Genomic DNA, 17,971 nt, shown 5'->3' with positions numbered 1-17,971 from the left:
AGCACAGAGCTTTGGCCCCCAGAAATGTAAACCCGAGGGGAACAGCTGGAAAAGGTTTCATTTTCACCTTTCAATAGAGGCGACTAAAATCAAAGTTACCAAGAAGGGCTCCGATCCCTGGTGCCAGCTCGGTGTGAGAAAGGAGGCATGACTTTATTTCAGTGCTGGGTGCGTGGGGAATCACTTTCCTAACACGTGCTCAGCCAGAAATCCCACCTACTCATTTGTAAGCATGGAAATAAGACCTACTCATTACTTTGCTGAAACTCACAGGTTAAACATTCCCTCAAATTAGTTGACATATTTAAATCGCTTCTCAGAAGTTACTGACAGGAGAGTAGGGCTCTCTTGAGAGTCTCTGGTGGTCATTTGGGGAACATCCCATTCCTGCAATTCTCCTCTGATGCCCAAGAGCCTCCTACAACCACTCTTTTCCCCTTGAATTCATTCCAGCTACATTCTTAGGAAGACTACTCTATTCTCAAGGCTAAGGTAGCCACTTCCACACATCAATCACTGCACTGGGGGAATAGAGGGTTCAACACTGTTAATGGGAAGGGAATCCACGATTTGTTGCAGTTCAACATTTTCTCAACACTTTCTTTCTCTGGGAATTGCTCACAAGCATGTCCTCAATGCACCTTGAAATAGTTTTTGCTGACTGAAGCCACATTGTATCTTTCCTTCAGCAATTCAGAAAGAAAAACACAAATTGCTGACTGAAACCTTTCTACTCCCAAATCTGTTCACTGCTCAAGCACAAGCCTCAGGCTCATACCCGATTCCCTCAGTGAGATAGGAGGTAATATTTTGCTTCAGCTGAAGGGTTATTAGAAGAAAGAAGGAAAGTTGTTGGTTCTAGGTGTTGTTATTTAGGGTTTGGATTTGTTCTAGTTGATTTGTTGGGTGTTGCTGTGAGCTGGGAGAGGGGCCAGCGTGAAGACCAGACCAAAAGGGAAGTAGGGTAAGAGGGGAGGGGACAGAAAAGGAGGCGGTGGGGACAGAATAAGAGTTTCCTATTTCCCCGCCAAAGGGAAAGGGGACACGGTTCGCCCTGGGCTGGGAAAGGCAATAAAAAGCAGCATTTTCTGTGTGTGTGTTGTGTGTGTGTTTGGCTCTTGGGAGAGGGAGATACACACCCAGCTCAGGTGAATCCTTCCTCAGAAACAGTTCTCTTTGGCTTTGAGGACTTTTTCCCCATTTAATTTCATCTAAGAGTTGGCTCCTTTCTAACACCCCTCTCCCAGCAGCTCAGGGCTGCATTGCACAGTGCTTGCTGTGTGCCAGAGAGCTCAAAGCAGGCTGGCCTGGCGCCCCGGAATATTTCTGCAGAACACTCCGCATTTCACCCCTTTGCTCTGGCTCAGTGCACAACTCCAGCACTGCAGGCGCTTCCTCCCAGAGCCGTGTGAGGCCCCGGCTCCTGCAGATGTGACCTGACAAGCTGTCCCTGCCTGCCGCTGGCCTCGCTTCCCCCGGCAGAAGCGCCGTGCCTGAAGGAGGCTGCCCTGTGCCGGAGCCTGCGGAGCAGCCCGGCTCCCTCCCCTGTGCCCAGAGCGCTGCACACACTGCTCACCTTGGCCAGGAGTTAGAGGGCAGCCGGCACAAGGGTGGCAATCCTCAGCCAGGCCTGCAGCCCTCGGCTGTGGTTTGCCTTTCTCTGCTCCTGTGCACACTCCGGACGGCCGATGCCACCGGTCTGTGCTGTGCCCAGCACGGCCACGCTTCCCCTCGGGAGCAGCCGGCTGCCAGCTGGGCTCTGAGAGCGCAGGATTCGCCCGGGGCCCCCAAGAGGCACCCAGGGCTGGGCTGCTGCCTCTTGCAGCTCCAAGGGCCTCCTTGCAGCTGCCTCTGCCCAGGCTCAGGCTGCTCCGGGCTCTGCCAGGGCTCTGCTGGGGCTCCAGCCTGGGCAAGGCGGGGCCTGGGCTCACCCTGCAGCCGCTGACAGCTCTGCACCAGCTCTGCACCTTTCCCAGGAGCCTCCCTGATCTTTCTGCTGTCTCACTTGGGCAAAACTCTCCCCCAGACAAAGAGATTGCACTTAGGGATACAAATGCAAGTGGCAGCAACCCAAATGCTCTCGAGTCAGAGCTCAAGGCCTGCATCTGCACAGGGTATTTGGGCTGCCCCACTCGTCCTTTGGTTCTGCCTGCAAATGCCACTGCCCTTTCTGCCTCAAACACAAGTGCCACAGCTGGGTAAAACCCAGCCCCTGGGCCATATTCCAAAGGCACTGCGGTCCGGAGAGCATGACGAAAGAAGAGCCTACTTCCCCTTCAAACCGTACCAAAGAAGGCATCAATGTCACTTTCCACCTCTAAGCAAAAATGGACAGTTCAGAAGGAAATGTTGAGCATTCTCACAGGCTCAGAAGGAGGAGAATCTTCAAAATGACTTGAGGTTTCAGAAACTTTATTTACAATCCTAGGCCAAAATACTACCCTACAATCCTAGGCTAAAATCCTACTCTACAATCTACTACAATGCTGGTGATGGAAGAAAAAGTTTTTAAGTGACTGGTCCATTCCTGTCAACTCCTTCCACCTCTTAAAGGTAAGGATGAGTGGCACCAGGCTGGATGTAGGCTTGGCCGATGTTACAAATGGATGCTGCACAAAGGAAAACAAAAAAGCCAAGAATGAACCATTACTTTCCAAGCTAAGAGCCCCAAAGGCAGGGTAATCTTTTTTTCAGTGAAAAGGGGATTGAGTCAGAGTAGGTCTAAGGAGCAACAGTGGGACAACAGTGGCACAGCTTACTGCAAGAGCTGCTAAATGCCCCAGGCCTGGAAATATTTCAGGTCTGAGCATCCTGATCTCTTGAAAGACGCCCCTGCTCATTGCAGGGCACTTGGACCAGATGACCCTTACAGGTCCCTGCCAGCCCAGCCCAGTCTAGGATTCCTGGCTGTTCTCATTTGAACAGCACCAAGAGTGGAGGCGAGGAGGACGAGGCTCATCTGATGCCTGGCACTTCAGTGCAGGAGGAGCCCGTCCCTGGGACACTGTTTCCCCCGCAGCCCCTTGGCATTTTACCTGCAGCAGCTCCTTGGCAGACCAGCGCCGCTCCTCGTCTCTCTGCAGGCAGCAGCTCAGGAAGTCACGCAGCAAAGGGGAGAGAAGCTTGGGCTGCTGCAGCTTTGGGATCCCTTTGGTGGCTATCAGGAATCGAGCCTGGAGAAAAAGGAAAGACGAGTCTCTCAGCTGCTTCTTTCACATCTGGAACTGCTCTCCCAGATCCCATTGTTTCAGCTGCACTCTGCAGTGGCAGTTTCTGCCGTGGCACAGAGGCAGAGATGACTTTCCTGGACCAACAAAAAACCCAAAGCCTGATGCAGTCACAGCTTTTCCAGCATCCAGCAGATCTTGCCCTGGCAGCTGATTTCATTGACTGACCTCCTTAGTGGAAACTACATCAGCAAAAGCACCTTTGCTTCTCTGAGGATTCACCTGACCAGCTTGACAGGCTAGTTGGAAGAGGGACTTTGCTCTACTAACTCACTCTAGTATTTCCAAGGAGTATGACATGAAAAGCATCTCTGCAGCACTTGTTGGTCCCTTAAGCACAGCTGCTATAAAAGTCATCAAGCTTTTTCCTTGGTTCTTGAAAACAATGGTAATTAAAAGTAAAGAAAGGAAATCCCTCAGTTAAGGCAAGTTTCCCTGTGAGAAGAATGGGGGTACACTTCTCTCCAAACCACTGCTTTAGAAACTTTGTTGGGTTTGGGTTACTTTCCTTCATTTCAGGAAAGATAACAGCAGCTCTAAGATGCTTGTTTCCTGTTAGTAGGGCCATCTACACGGCCAAAAGAGCTGGAATGACTTCTAAGCCAAAGCCCAGTGTTGCCTGAGAAGGGAGATTGTCTGCCTGGGCTAAGGCTTGAGTTCCCCCATGGATGCAACCAAAACCCCAGCAGATGCTGATGTGCTGCAGGGACATTTTCAGAAAGGGACCGTGGTGGAAGTAGTTCCAGCAGATGGCAATGGCATTTTGTCCAATGGCACACAGAACGTGGGATGGGGGAGAAAGACAGCGGGATCAGAGAGTATTTACACCTTACCGAGAGAGGACCTTTATTCCCGTAAGGAGGTTCTCCTTCCACCATTTCAATGCCCACAATTCCAAAAGACCAGATGTCTGCTTTGGGGCCATAGGACTCAGCTTTTGCAATTTCAGGCGCCATCCACCAAGCAGTCCCGGTCACCGATCTCCGTCTACTCTGCTCAGGGGTGAGTTGAGCAGAGAGGCCAAAATCAGCTGGGGAGAGAGCAAAAGAAGGTTTTGATTTGAATCCTGTGCAATTAGGAAAGCAAGGAAAAGAATTGCCCAGTTGAAGTTGGAGAATGTGCTGCTGAATCTCCTGGACAACTCTCCCTGCTCTGTTTCCTCAGGACTTTAGCCAAGGAAATATGGCATTGGCTGCTTCAAAAATCCCCACATTTTTTACACGGCCTCCAGCAGTGTCTTTTGTTCCCCTGAAGCTTTAGACTTGTAGCCCCCTCCCTCTGGAAGGGACACACACAGAGCAATGCCACTGTGGACGGCTCGATCCTTGCCATAGGTCTGTGCACGTTGCCACCGCGTGGTCAGCTCACAACAGGCTCCCTGCACTGCCACCAGCACCGTTTTGGGGGGGCTGGCACTCACTCAAAAGCAGCCCCACAGCCCACATATCCCTGGAATGCTGCACCTGACCAAGAAAATACTGACCCAGCTTGACAGAGCCATCCGTTTTGAGGAGGATGTTGAGGCTCTTCACATCTCGGTGTATCACGTGGTTGGAATGGAGAAAATGCAGTCCTTGCAGGCACTGAGAGAGAAACCAGAAACAGGAGGGCAAAAATCAGTGATGTGATTTCATCACACAAGAAAGGAAAGAGCTCTCCAAGATTCCCTCTGCAGGGGAATGGGGAGTAATGGCAGAAGACAGTGCCATTGAGGGCAAGAGCTCGCTGCTACAACACAGGCAGGGCAGCACCTTTCTAAAGAAAGGCATATCAGCTTGCCAAAGAGCAACAGCAACTGCTGGTGTAGACTCTGCCCTGCAAACCAGCCAGGATGACTGCTGCTGCACTGGATGTGCTCAGAAGTACAGAGCATTCTGGCTGCACTGCTAACCTTTCCAGCTGAGGACTCAGAGAAATGAGTCTCTCTTCTTTGCTGCTCCTTTCAAACAGTGCCACCCCCACCTTTGCTTTTACAGGCAAGGAATGCAGCGCAGACAGGCCAAAGTTTAGAGAGGCAAGATGGAGAAGAGCAAATACAAGAGCCAGAGTGAAAGTGCAACAGCAGGAGAGAAGAGGACAAGAACAGAGTCCAGTGAGTGCAGGGGCACTGGCAGGCAGTTCACTTGAGATGCTCTTGCTTGCCCAGAGCATATCAGCCACACAGAAACAAAGCCTGGCTCACGGAATCGCTCCTGTCCTGAGCCCCTTTCCCAGACAATCCTGCCCAAGCCCTGGGACGCACAGATGGGATTCCTCACCTCTCGACTGATGGTTGCAACGTGGTGTTCACATATGCGAACCTCAGCGATGACATCATCCAGAGAGCCTCCATCCATGTACTCCATCACCAGCCAGAGTTCGTCGAGCACAAGGTAGCTGAAAGAAGGGAACAAGGCCATGCAGATGAACATGCATACATTGGTTTCTTTGCTTGATTCTTGTTTCCGGGTCCCTTTGTGACAAGGACAGAATTCAAGGAATAGACATGCCCTCCAGGCTGTGCATTGTTTGCAGTCTGTGCAGTCTCAAGGAGAACAGCACATCTGTGAGAAAGGAGATATTTTAGATGGCCAGCAAGCAAAAAGTACAGTTTAGTATCAGCCAAGATGAAAAACCTGTCCTGCATGGTATTTCTGGAAAGGAGCACCTAGTGTTCCTGGCATGGCCAGCCCTGGAAAAGAGGGGCAACAATCCAAGGGAAATCCTCTCTAGCATGCTTCATCAGCATTGAAGAAACTTGAAAAAATCAATCCTGAGACAACATGGAGGCAGTGAGCTTACAAGGTATTGACTTAGTATGGGAGGGTTGATTCAGGTTTTTGGCCAGTGTTCCAACTCAGTGTTTGAAAGCCAGGGAAGACACATGCAGGCAAAATACACTCTCTTCCCATCCATTGGAGATGAGTAGAGAAATAATAATTAACTGATTATTAACAGCTCTATTTTCTGCCAGTGTCCAAAGTGGGGTTTTAACCTCGCATGCTTCTACTATGGAAACAAACCTTCACGGGAAGAGACCATGACCACTCACCTGTCTAAATAATCCACAACGTGGGGACTCTTATTCTTCTTCATGACCATGATTTCATTAAGCGCTTGTTGATTCCTGTTCAGTCCTTGAAGACTGATTTTCTTGATGGCCACCTAGAATGACACAGAAAATCAGTAACTTTAGAAGCTGGTGGAATGAGACCACAACACACATGGAGCGAGTGATTTTGCAATGACACAGGTGAGCTCTGCCAAAGTGCCTTGTGATTAGACAAAGGAGTAATTAGGAACTGACATTCCTACAGCTCATTTCTCTGCTCCTTTGGGGGCCAGTTCCAGGACACGTGGCCACTGACCACATTTTGCCTTGTCCACTTGTTAAAAATGGTGTGTCAACTCTCACCCCCCAAAGCTCTGAGCACACTCTCTGTTTCTCTGTCCGTACTTCAGAGGAAGAAATGCATGCCTTGGTACTCTGTGGATACATCTCGGGACCTAGGCAGGGCTTGGGGCTTTTAGGGATGCCTTGCAGATCTCTCCCTACGTGCAGTTCCCAAGTGCAGAACTGCAGGTGGCTAAGGAACTGCCAGGAACATTCCGATGAATTTGCTGGCAGCCAGAAATGAGAATTCAGGACTCTGAAGCCGTAGCCCCAGAGAGCAGTGAGATGCCCCTTTGTTGGAGCAATTGAGAGCCAGGGAGAGCGTCCTTCTCTGAAAGGAACCGCTGCCCCCCTTGCCTTCCTTCTGGCAGCTGAGCAGGACAAAGACTGTCCCAAATGCAGCTGGCAGGCTGGCACCAGTCTGTGCTTCTTGTGCCTTTGCAGCACAGCTCTAGCCACAGCTGCAGCCACAGCTGACACGAGAGAGGAAAGCCCTGGAGAGCAGCAGAATCTGCAGGGGCTCTTGACATTTACCTGTCCTCCTGTGGCAGTGTCGATCGCTCTGCAAACCTCTCCAAAAGCCCTAGAAACAAAACAGCAGCAAAGCAAGGAGAAGCCATTTAGACGTTGGAGTGAAAGCCAGCCCAGACAGGAGATGTCTGCTGGAAATGCCTCCAACCTGCAGCATGCAGGAGGGCTCTGCCAGAAGGCAGATGATGCATTTTCCTCTCCAGTGCATGGGCACTGGGCCTGTTTCTGAAGCACTGGGCTTTAGTGCCTCAGCTCAAAAGGCCAGGTGATACTTTCGTCTTGGATTTCAGTTTCTAAACTGGGCAGTTTTTATCCTGATCACACTATTTCCTTCAGCAAACTCTTGGGAAGAAATGTTCCTTCAAACAGTTATCTGCCTGCTACGAAAAGGGGTGGTTGCTGTTTCTGGCAATGAAATCCAAGTGTCTGACAATTCCTTCTGACCACACTTCCAAATTCTGGCCGGTACTGAGAGATGGGGCAGACTAACCCCAGTGTCTGAATATGTTTGCAGCTTGCCTGACTTCACCCTTGACAGATATTCCAGCAGCAGATCGTTGCCCCATGATTGTGTACAAGTAACTGTGGTTGGACTCACCCTCTGCCAACAATTTCCTCTTCAATGTATTTCCTTCGGGGATTTTCCATGCTCGCCATTTGCCCTGAGGGAAACAAAATGCAAGATGCTCACTTGAAAGCAGAGATCCCACTATCCAGGAGATACAAAAGGCAGCCCTGCTGGGGCTGTACAGTCTGGCCTTCTGAGTCCTTTGTGGCCAGCTGCGTAACAACAACAACTGCAAGAATTGCAACAAGACAGGCAGCTCTGCAGTACAAGCAGGCCAGCACTGATTTCTACAGTCCTTTGAAGAGATCTCTTGACAGCAAACAAAGCACAGGGAGATGCATTCCCAGGAGAGGAGGGCCTCTTCCCCACCTTGCAGCAGTTTCCCAAAGGAATGCCTTTCCCTTTGTAAACCCAAGCAGCTCATGCTCTAACCAATCCCAAGGGGCCTTCAGCAGCAGGACCCTCACCCTTGATGAGCAGGCTGAGCTGGAAGACGCCCTTGCCCGTGGCCCACGTGAAGAACCACACTGCTTCTCCTCCCCCTGACAGCAGGGATCAGTCCCTGCCATTGCACTCGCCCTCTCAGCCCCGCACACGTGCCCACCTTCCCGCAGCGGGCAAGGGCAGCAGGGACAGCAGTGCTCCTCAGGTGCCGGCGGGACACGGACAGCTGCCCAGAGGAGATGCTGACCCTCTGTGAGCCCAGCCCAGGCCGTGCAGGAGCCGGCCCAGAGCAGGGGCTGCTGCCTCGGGGCAGCTCCGCGCTGCAGCGGCCGGCCGGCAGCGGCACTCTCCCAGCTAAGGAAGGCTCCAGCCTCGGCGCTCACACCAGCCCTCAGGGCCAGGGCAGCCACCGCCACAAAGCTGCCAAAGCCCAGGCACCAGCACTGACAAGCAATGGCAAGAAGGCACGGCCACACCCAGCCCCTTCCAAGCTGCTGCCCCCACTGAGGACACGGCAGGATTGGCTTGGAGAGCAGACACACCCAGGTGCACGTCAGTGCCCTTTTGTGCCAACAGGTGATGGGAGGCAGAGAGTCAGCTGGGCTCTCTTCTCAGCCCCACCAGGTCTCATCTGAGGGCACAGGACCGGCAGCTGCTCTGGGCAAGAAGCAGCTTCAATGACTTGTGCTGTAGAATCACAAAGGGCTTGATGTGTTTTCCTAGAGACTGATCTGAGCAGGGCTTGGGCCAGTGGGTAGCATTCTAACAGTCATGGGAATGACTGGGAATCAGGTAGGAAAAAGTGTCATGGATCTGAGGAATATACAGCAGAGAGGCTGAAGGCTCACTCCTGAGAAATGCCTACAGTGCACTTTTATCTGATCATGTCCCAGGCCTATGTCTCTTGGATGTATCTTTCTAGGAACAAAACTAGGATATGAAATACAGATTGTAATAAAAAGATCTGTTTTTTTTCATTGGGGGCACAAAAAAACCAGCTCTTGCTCTCTGTTTCTGCTGTCACCTGATGTTCTTTCCAAAGAGTCCTCACTGACAAATATATAATATTCTCATTAAAAACCCTGCAGATGTAGTAGTGGTAAATAAGAACAGTCATCAAAATGACGTCACTAAGACACATGGGGCAGAAGAGCTCCTTCAAGATGGAGAAAAAACCTCTACCCAAAAAAAATCCGTAAAAAAACCTAAACTAAAACCACAACCAGAAGACAAAATGCCAAAACCAATCAATTTCCGTGAAGGTTTTTTTTGCTCGGATGGCGGATGAGAAGTCAGGAGTCTAAGGAGAATTTAGGAAGCTGACTATTCTGTCCAGTTTGGCCACTAGCACACAGGACTTGCCCAGATCATTTGCTAGCTCACAGCCTTCCGCTGATGCAAGGACAACCCCTGCTTCTGCCTTTAGCAGCTGGGGAAGCTCAGGCAAACCCCAGGCACGTCCAAGCTGCCCTCAGAGGCAGCGGGAACACCCAGAGCACTCTCTTGCTGCCTTGGAGCACAGCCTCTCCTGTGGGGAGCCCTAAATGCTCCTGGGACACCAAAGGGAGGAGGATCATTGGGTCCAGCTGTGCTGGCACGTGCACACCATACACTGTCCCTCAGAGAAGAAAGACACAAGACATACTCAGGAGCTTCAGGGACTCACCCTCATCATCCTCCATCGCCTGTTGCTGAGCAGAAGCCGTGTCAGTGCTGGAGATGAACGAACTGCCCGGGTTCCACTGCACAGCTTGGCCAGCACAGGTGCCTTCAGGTGACACTGCTGCTCCTGCAGGTTCAACAGAAGAGCCTGTGGAGATCTGAGACAACAAAGGAGTTTGTGTCAGAAAGAAAAGTGGCTGGCAGAGATTAGCCCCAGATCCCATTTCAAATGCAAGCCCTTAGCAAGATGCTGTCAGCTACATGCAGGGCACAAATCATCAACTTGGAGAGCAAGGGGATTCTAAGTCACTCTGACGAAATTCTAATGGGCTGACTCAACTGGACACTGCAAATTGCTCCAAATTACATATTCCCCCCTGACTACTATCAGGAAGCACATTCTCTGGCAAAACTTCTCTTTTAGTTCTTTTAAAGCTCTGGAATGGAAAATTAGGAAATAGGCAGTGATGCCTCTGCTCTTGCTGCTGTAGACATGGAAATGGATTTTCTTGCAGCCTACTCAGCTGGCCCTCTACACTCTACTGCCACAGGCCAAGCTCACAGCTTGCTGCACAATTCTTAAACGCCAAGAACATCAAATGTTCTTTCCTTACTCACCTTGGGATCAGCACCTCTGAATACCCGGCTCAGGTGACCTGCAGTGGGCAAGGGAAAATCAAGCAGATGCTTTGAGAAAACTGGAGACAACCAGAGCATTTTTAGAAGACTTTCCAAGAAGGCCTCCCAGTCTACATTTTCAAAGTTGTCCTGCTTGACCCAGCAATGGAGGAATTGGCAAACTCTGTTGCCACAGACTCTCCCACGGAGGGAACGCAACCCCTGCAGGCTCCCTTGCAAATGCTGCCCGCACGGCCCTGGCTACACACACCCCCTTTTGAGCTGAACGTGTTGACAGCACCTTTACCCAAGCGGCATCCCAATGGCCTTTCTGTTTCCAAATCAACTCAGTCACTAAGAAAGAGCAGGAAGACACAAAAACCAGGTTAGGTGACACCCAGGGAAAACCTCTACTTACCTGCCAGGTGAGTTAGGAAATAGCAGGAATAGGCAACTCCATAAACAGTGAAAACTGCAGCGGCGAGTTGCCCAATCATTGTGGCAACTGCTGTGCAAGTTTGCAGAGTGCGCTCTAACGCTAGCTAAAAGGAGTCTCCTGTCAGTCAGCAGCTGCCCACTGACAAAAGCCTCAAGCACAGGACCAAGTTCCTGCACCGAGCAAGCCCAAGAGCTGCTCTGACACCCCTGAGGCCTTCCGGGCACCAAGGCAACCTTGCGATGTCACCATGACCACGTGGCAACCGTGCCCTGACATCACAAAGCAAAGCCCCGTGACGGTCTGTGAATTGATAGAGATGGATAGAGTGATGTTTGTGTTGGTCTAGGCTGCATTTTTACCTTTTCCCCCGCTCAGCTGCCTGTTTCAGCTCTTGTTTCTCCCCCTGTGCCCCCTGTGTCCCCTGTTGCTGTGCTGGGTCCGAGCTGGCGGCCGGGCCGGGCGGAGCAGCAGTTCCAGCCCCGGCTGTCCCTGGAGCGCTGGGAGCTGCCGGTGGCCCCAGGCACTGTCCCCTGAGCCAGTGCCATCTGCTGTCCTTGTCCAGGGGTGCTGCTCTGCAGGGGAGGAAGCAAGAACAGAGTGAAAGGCTTTGAAGATGGGGCGGCGGGAATCCCTCTGCTTAGATTTCTGTTTAAAGATATATGGACTGTAGCATAGAGAGGAATAATTACATGGATATTTATATATGCAAGTTACTATTTGTATAGGAATATTTCTGTATGTATCTTGGTATATTTATAAATGTATGCTACATATATATGTGTCTGTATATATGCATACATCTTTGTAATAACATATGTATATATGGATGTAAGTATATGTATATGTAAGTATGCTGTTCTATGTGTGTTTTAATTTTATTTCCTATGAATACAGTTGTGTAGGTATTTCTATTCATGCAGTTGGAGTTATATGGCTCTTTAAATAGGTATATTGGTATTCCTAGAAGTAAATATATCCAGTTTTCTATTTACATCTGTGTATTGACTTCTGTATTTTGAGGTGGGTGTATCTGGGTGTATCTTTCTATTTAAACATGTATGGAGATGTATAGTTGTGTCATTGTATCGATTGAGATCTTTGTAGACGACTGTTTAGATAGAAATACTGATATTTTTCTATTCCTAGATGGGCTTTAGGCTTGCAGTAATATGTAATAAATTAAGTTGCTAAACACCTAATTGATCTTTGTGTCTAGTGACTTGTTGTAGATGTTGGCAATAAATTAAGTTTTCTTAACTGAAGTGGATATTTCTATATTTTTACATAGCATTGTTGTAAAAATTTAAAAAATCCCTTTTTTAACTTAAATTGAGATATATAGTTGTATAGTGTCAGCGCCGGTGAAGCATTTTGCAATAAATGACATTTTTCATGTGAAATCAATTCTGGTGTATTTGTCGATCAGCAGCACAGCTGTAGGAATCAGCAAGAAAATACAATTGTCAACTGCGATGGGTGTTTTGTGATTTGTGCTGTCCAGAGCAATGAGCAGTTTTATATACTGGAGGATTTTGGCCATGGAAATCTCCATCCATGCCCAGCACATGCCCCACTTGCACTCAGGCTGGCCAAGGCAGGTGCAGATTTGGGATGGCAGCAGAGCCACACCTTGGCTGAGAACTCGCTCCAAAGGCCGCTGAGAAAACTCCGGGATTCCACGGAGCATCCAGCTCCAACCAGAGGCACCCAGGGAGGACAAATCCACCCGCCATGCCATGGGCAGCTCTTCAGGAAGTGCTCCAAGTGTCCCTCTGAAGGTCATCCTGGAGCCCAGGAGCCAACAGGGATCCTGAGCCAGCTCCGCTGCCTTTGGCAGCACTTTGCAAATGAGCTGCAGCAAGGGGGAGGCCGCAGGGCTGTGAGTGCTGCAGGCTGGGGATGAAGGAAGGGCCATGGACACCTGTGCTGACATGCTCCAGAATCCACAAGGATTCTGGGGGAGAAATGGCAAGCAACAAGTTCCCACAGCCACGACAGTGATGGAAGCCCTTGGTGTGAAGTTCCCTGGAGGAACTCCCAGGGGAGTTGCTGCTGTAAGAACTAGTACCAGAAGGCACAAATGTAGTAACACTAGGAGATGGCCTCTAGGACCCACAGGCAATAGCTTAGGGAAAGATCAACTCTATATTTGATAGATTCTATTGATTATGGCATATCAAAATATAGAATATGCAGCATTATATTTGATAAATTGTATCTATGATACTTATAAATATGTACCATTGAGTGCAGTTTCATAAATATTTTCATTTCACATAGATCTGATATATTCTTCCCACTTGGGGGAGTGAAGATGTACTGCTGTTGAGAACCTTCTGCCCACACAGCAGCCAGCCCACAGGGCTGTGCGTGCACACCCACCCACCGTCCTTGTTCTTCTCGGCATCTTGGGGCTGCTGTTGGCACAGAACTGGGATGAATTGAACTCGACACACCTGTCCATGTCCAGCCTGTCATCAACGCTGATGTGGCAGGGCACAACACACAGCTCTCAAATCACTCACATTATCATCCATGCTTTCATTCCTGCTGGGGAATGGGGAACTTAGAAACACCAAAGACACAGAAAAGAGGTGGAAAAAGTTGGGATCTTTAGTACACTGCTGGTACCCTCATGTAGGAACATTTGTTGGGTTTTTTAAGGTGATAACTTTCCAAAAACTAACAAAGCGGCTCAGCATCGGTCACCCAGTTGTGAATGGTTTTCTTGGCTTGGCAAAACTGCAGTGTTAACTGCGGACTCCGTCCTTGGTTCAAACCACCTGCCCTGACCTGCAGACAAAAGCACCAGCACCAGCAGAAGCTACATCAGCCACTTTTCTCCAAAAGCTCTCTTCAATATGCCAGAGGAAAGGAGAACATGTCAGACAGTGTGGACTAATGACAAGACTCTGAGCAACAGTTAAAAAGCAAAGGGCCGCAGCATTCTGGGACACCCCTCGTGCTCCAAGGCAGCCAGGCCGCCCTGGCTGCCCGGGACCCTGCGCTCCACGGGCTCTGCAGAGCTGCACAGCGGGGAGGCAGCCTCGGGCACCTCAGGCCCTGGGCACCAGTGGCCTTCTTGGTCTGGACGGCTGCCTCTGGGCAAATGCAGCCTGCTGGCCCTCTGCTCTTGGCCCTAGCCCAGCCTTGCAGGGCTAATCCTGCTCCCGCTCTGAAACGTGCTCAAGAGGGACTCATTTGTTTCCAGCTTTCCAGGGCATTGATTTGCACCACAAAATACTGAAGGACTAAGGCCTGAACAACAGGCCCTGAGCTAAATCTGCCCTCTGGATGACCCTTCCAACCAAACTTTCAATGGATCTGCTCCTTAACCAAGTGTTACTATCAATAGGATCTATGCATTCATTCATTGGTGAAACACGTCTTTACCTTTCAGCATGAAGAAACCAGACAAGGCCACATCTGGCCTTGCTTCCTCCTTGAGCCCTGGACAGGCTCAGGGAGAAAACCAAGAGGAGAAGGAAATCAGATCTCCTGCCCCAGAAGGTCTGTCAGATTGCTCGTTCACCACTGTCAAAGCTGGGCTACTCTCACATTGCAGTCAGAAGCCTGGTGGCCAAGAAAGGGGGAGGCAGTGTAGGATTTCCTAGTTCCTCGCAGTGACTTTCCCGAGCTTTGCTGGGACAGCTTTCCCCACCTGATGAGTGGATCTGGATGAAGGATAAAGTAAAAAGGGTGTCTGCTGATGTATCTTTCTTAACCACTAGAGGCAACCTTTTGTACCAGTGATGAGGTGCATTGCTTACCTTCTTCTTTTCTGATTTGTCTTTGCACTTCTGCATGATAGTAAATGACACTGTTGCTTCAGCTGGTGTCTGTGTCTGTGTCTGTGACTCTCCCTGTTGCAGACAGGTAAAAAATGTTATTAAAGAAAGGTCTTATGGAATATGGATGAGGCCATGCTACTTTAGCTAAGCAGCTAGCAATAGCCTGCAAGCTCCCAGTTGAAAACTGTTTAGAGAAAGAGAAGTTTGTTCACACAACAGCCTATTCTTAGGGACAAAAACTAGTGCATCTGCATAAATATTAGCTCTGTTCCATCAGAACCCACCAAGGAAAAATGGAAACAACCTGAAACTTAGCATATACACACAAATGATCTTCTGACCAATAAATGAGGCAGTAAGGAAACTACCTGCCAACGGGTGTGGTGCATGAGGCCCCTGAAAACTGGACAAAAGAAGCGATGTGAATAAAGAATTGGCTTTATCTGCATGAAGGATATGGAGTCTCGGCTGATTCATTACAACACCTCCCCACCACCAAAACAAACACACAGCCAGTTGAGCACAAGACCTGCCTCTCTGCCAGCCCATTTCTTGGAAAACACCCCTGATGGCCATCTCTGCAAGTGCAATCCCCACTTTCCAACTACCTTTTCTGCAGCCAGGCGAGAAAAGTAGTCGCTCTCAGCTCCGGACACCTCCAGACACCAACTGCTTTCAGCAGTCACAAGCCTGAAATATCAACTTCCTTACTGAACCAGCCCACTGGGAGCTCACACAGGGAGGCCTTTTGTCCAAGGATACCCACACCAGAGCTCGAGGCTGGAGCAGTTTGAAATGCAACACCTCCAGAGTTTAAACCTCCCTTTATCAAATGAGAACATACCAACCTGCCCCAAAGGGAAAGGAAAGAGAAGCTCTTCTCCCACAACAGCAAGCTCTGTGCTTCCTTTGGTTCCAGTGGAGAGTGGAGGCCATGGGCTACTCCTCACTTTGGGAAGGAACCTTGGAAAATGGCCTGACCTGGGAGACCAGCAGAGGGAAGTTCCCCAAAAGGTATGGAAAAGGATCTCTGCAGGGAAAAAGAAAAAAAAAAAAAAAAAAAAAGGTTAATTGAAACTTTTCAAAAAGTTCTCAGACAGAAATTTCTGCCCCAACATGACAACCCCAAAGTCTCTGTGGTTTTTCAGGACACATCATTTTTGTCAGTGCCCCCAAGCACAATCAGCTCCCCAACAAGACTTCAAGACTAAAGGACAAACCTTCCCCCCTCACCTCTCCACACCAGCTCGAGGGAGTCTCTGTCCACTGCAAGATCTCCTTGGTCAGTCTGCATTGGCAAGAGCTGGCTGCAGGAGGCGTTTGCATTGGAAATCTCCCCAGATGGGGGGAAAAACAGAAGAAGCGATTCCTGAGGAAAGAAAATGGCAACGTCATTTGGGAAGACAGCGGCGTGAGCTCCCTACAAGTGAAGGCCTTTCATCCCTTGCATAAAGCAACATCCATCCATGGGGCAGCACTAGCGTTTTGATGACAATGCTGACAAAATCACTGCCCCTTCCTGCTGCTGTTGCTGACAGCGAATCATAAGAAATGTTCCAACTCTGCAAAAAACAGGCAGAGATGGTGAGAAAAAAACAGTTAGTCTGCTGAAAAGGTGGCCAAAAGAATGCTTTCTAATGTCCCCTTTTCATCCTTTCCCCAGCCAAGACAAAGCAATGGCCTTTTCCTCCGTCACCGACAGTGACCCAGGCACAGGATGCAGCGTGGGGACAGAGTCCACCACAGCTCCCAGAGCCCACCCTGCCCAGGGGCTTCCCGTGCCGAGCTGAACTGAGCCGAACAGAGCTGAACCGAGCCGAGCCGAGCCGAGCCGAGCCGAGCCGAGCCGAACCGAGCCGAACCGAGCCGAGCCGAGCCGAGCCGAACCGAGCCGAGCCGAATCGAGCCGAGCCGAGCCGAGCCGAGCCGAGCCGAGCCGAGCCGAACTGAGCCGAACCGAGCCGAGCCGAGCCGAACCGAGCCGAGCCGAGCCGAACCGTGCCGAGCCGAGCCGAGCCGAGCCGAGCCGAGCCGAGCCGAGCCGCGGCCGTTGGTCTCCGGTCGTTGTGGCCACAGTCGGCGATGGACGCCATGCCGGAGCTGCCGCTGCCCGCCGGGCTCAGCGCCGGCACCTTCCCCGCCAAGCTGTGGCGCCTGGCAAACAGCCCCCGCGCCCGCTCCGTGCGCTGGGACAGCCAGGCGCGGGGGCTGCTCATCGACCGCTCCCTCTTGGAGCGGGAGCTGCTCGGCCCGGGCGGCTCCCAGGGGCCGGCCCCGCACACCTTCCGGGCCACGCAGTTTCGCAGCTTCCTGCGCCAGCTCAACCGCTACGGCTTCCGCAAGGGGCCGGGCTGGGTTGGCGCAGCCGCGCCGGGCGATGCCGGCGCCTGGCTCCACTACACGAACCCCTGGTTTCGCCGCGACCGCCCCGACCTCCTGCTCCGCATCAGGCGCCGGAGCGCGGCCAACAGGCAGTGGCCGGCAGCGGGGCGGGAGGGGCGCAGGCGCCCGCCCTGCGGCTTCAAGCCGCTGCCCAGGGAGCGGCCGCCGCTGCCGCCCGGGCGCCCGCCCCGCGGCTTCCTTCTGCTGCACAGGGAGCGGGTGCTGCCGGACGGCCGGGAGCTGCGCTGTCCCCGGCCCGGCCGCTTCCAGCAGCCGCCCAGGGAATGGCCGCCGCTCGCCTGGCGCCCGCCCTGCGGCTTCCACCTGCTGCACAGGGAGCGGCCGGGGCCGGCCCGGCGGGAGGGGCCGAGCCGCTTCCAGGAGCTCTATGGGCAGCGGCCACTGCCCGCCCCGCGGGAGGTGCTGCAGATCCCGCCCTGCCACTTCCTCGGCTTCCACGGGGAGCGGCTGTGGCTGCACGGACAGGAGGGGGCCCCCAGCCGCTTCCTGGAGCTCTACGATGGGCAGCTGCCCCCGATCGACCGGGAGGCGCTCAGGATCCAGCCCTGCAGCTTCCAGCAGCTCCCCAGGGAGCAGCAGCCCCCAGCCTCCAACCCGCCAGGTAAGAAAAGAACGTTTGGCTGTTAGTGCCTCTTTGGTATTTGGTTGTTTTGTTTTCATTGTTTTCTCCTCTGTGCAGATCTTCAGGGCCGTGCTGAGGATCCCGTCTAAACAGGGATGACGTCACAAAGCCTTTTCCACCTGCCGCCATCACCTGGCCGTGGTCTCCCTGTTCCTCAGCACCGTCATGTTTGCTCACCTGAAGCCCCCCTCCATCTCCTCCCCATCCCCGGATCTGGCCCTGTCAGTTCTGTTCTCGCTGGTGCCTCCAGCCGTGAACCCCCTCATCTACAGCCTGAGGAAGCAGGAGCTCGA

At 51.7% G+C, this 17,971-nt stretch overlaps 1 pseudogene; it reads left to right on the top strand.

Annotated features, from left to right (window-relative positions):
* LOC136303935 (zinc finger protein 345-like) overlaps nucleotides 1–17,971 on the top strand; it is a 171,127-nt pseudogene that overhangs the window by 109,345 nt on the left and 43,811 nt on the right.

This window comes from Chamaea fasciata, unplaced genomic scaffold, assembly GCF_029207755.1.
Source record: "Chamaea fasciata isolate MVZ Bird 193981 ecotype frontalis unplaced genomic scaffold, bChaFas1.0.hap1 SCAF_44, whole genome shotgun sequence".
Classification (NCBI taxonomy): domain Eukaryota; kingdom Metazoa; phylum Chordata; class Aves; order Passeriformes; family Sylviidae; genus Chamaea; species Chamaea fasciata.
This window is presented reverse-complemented; position numbering and strand designations above follow the sequence as displayed.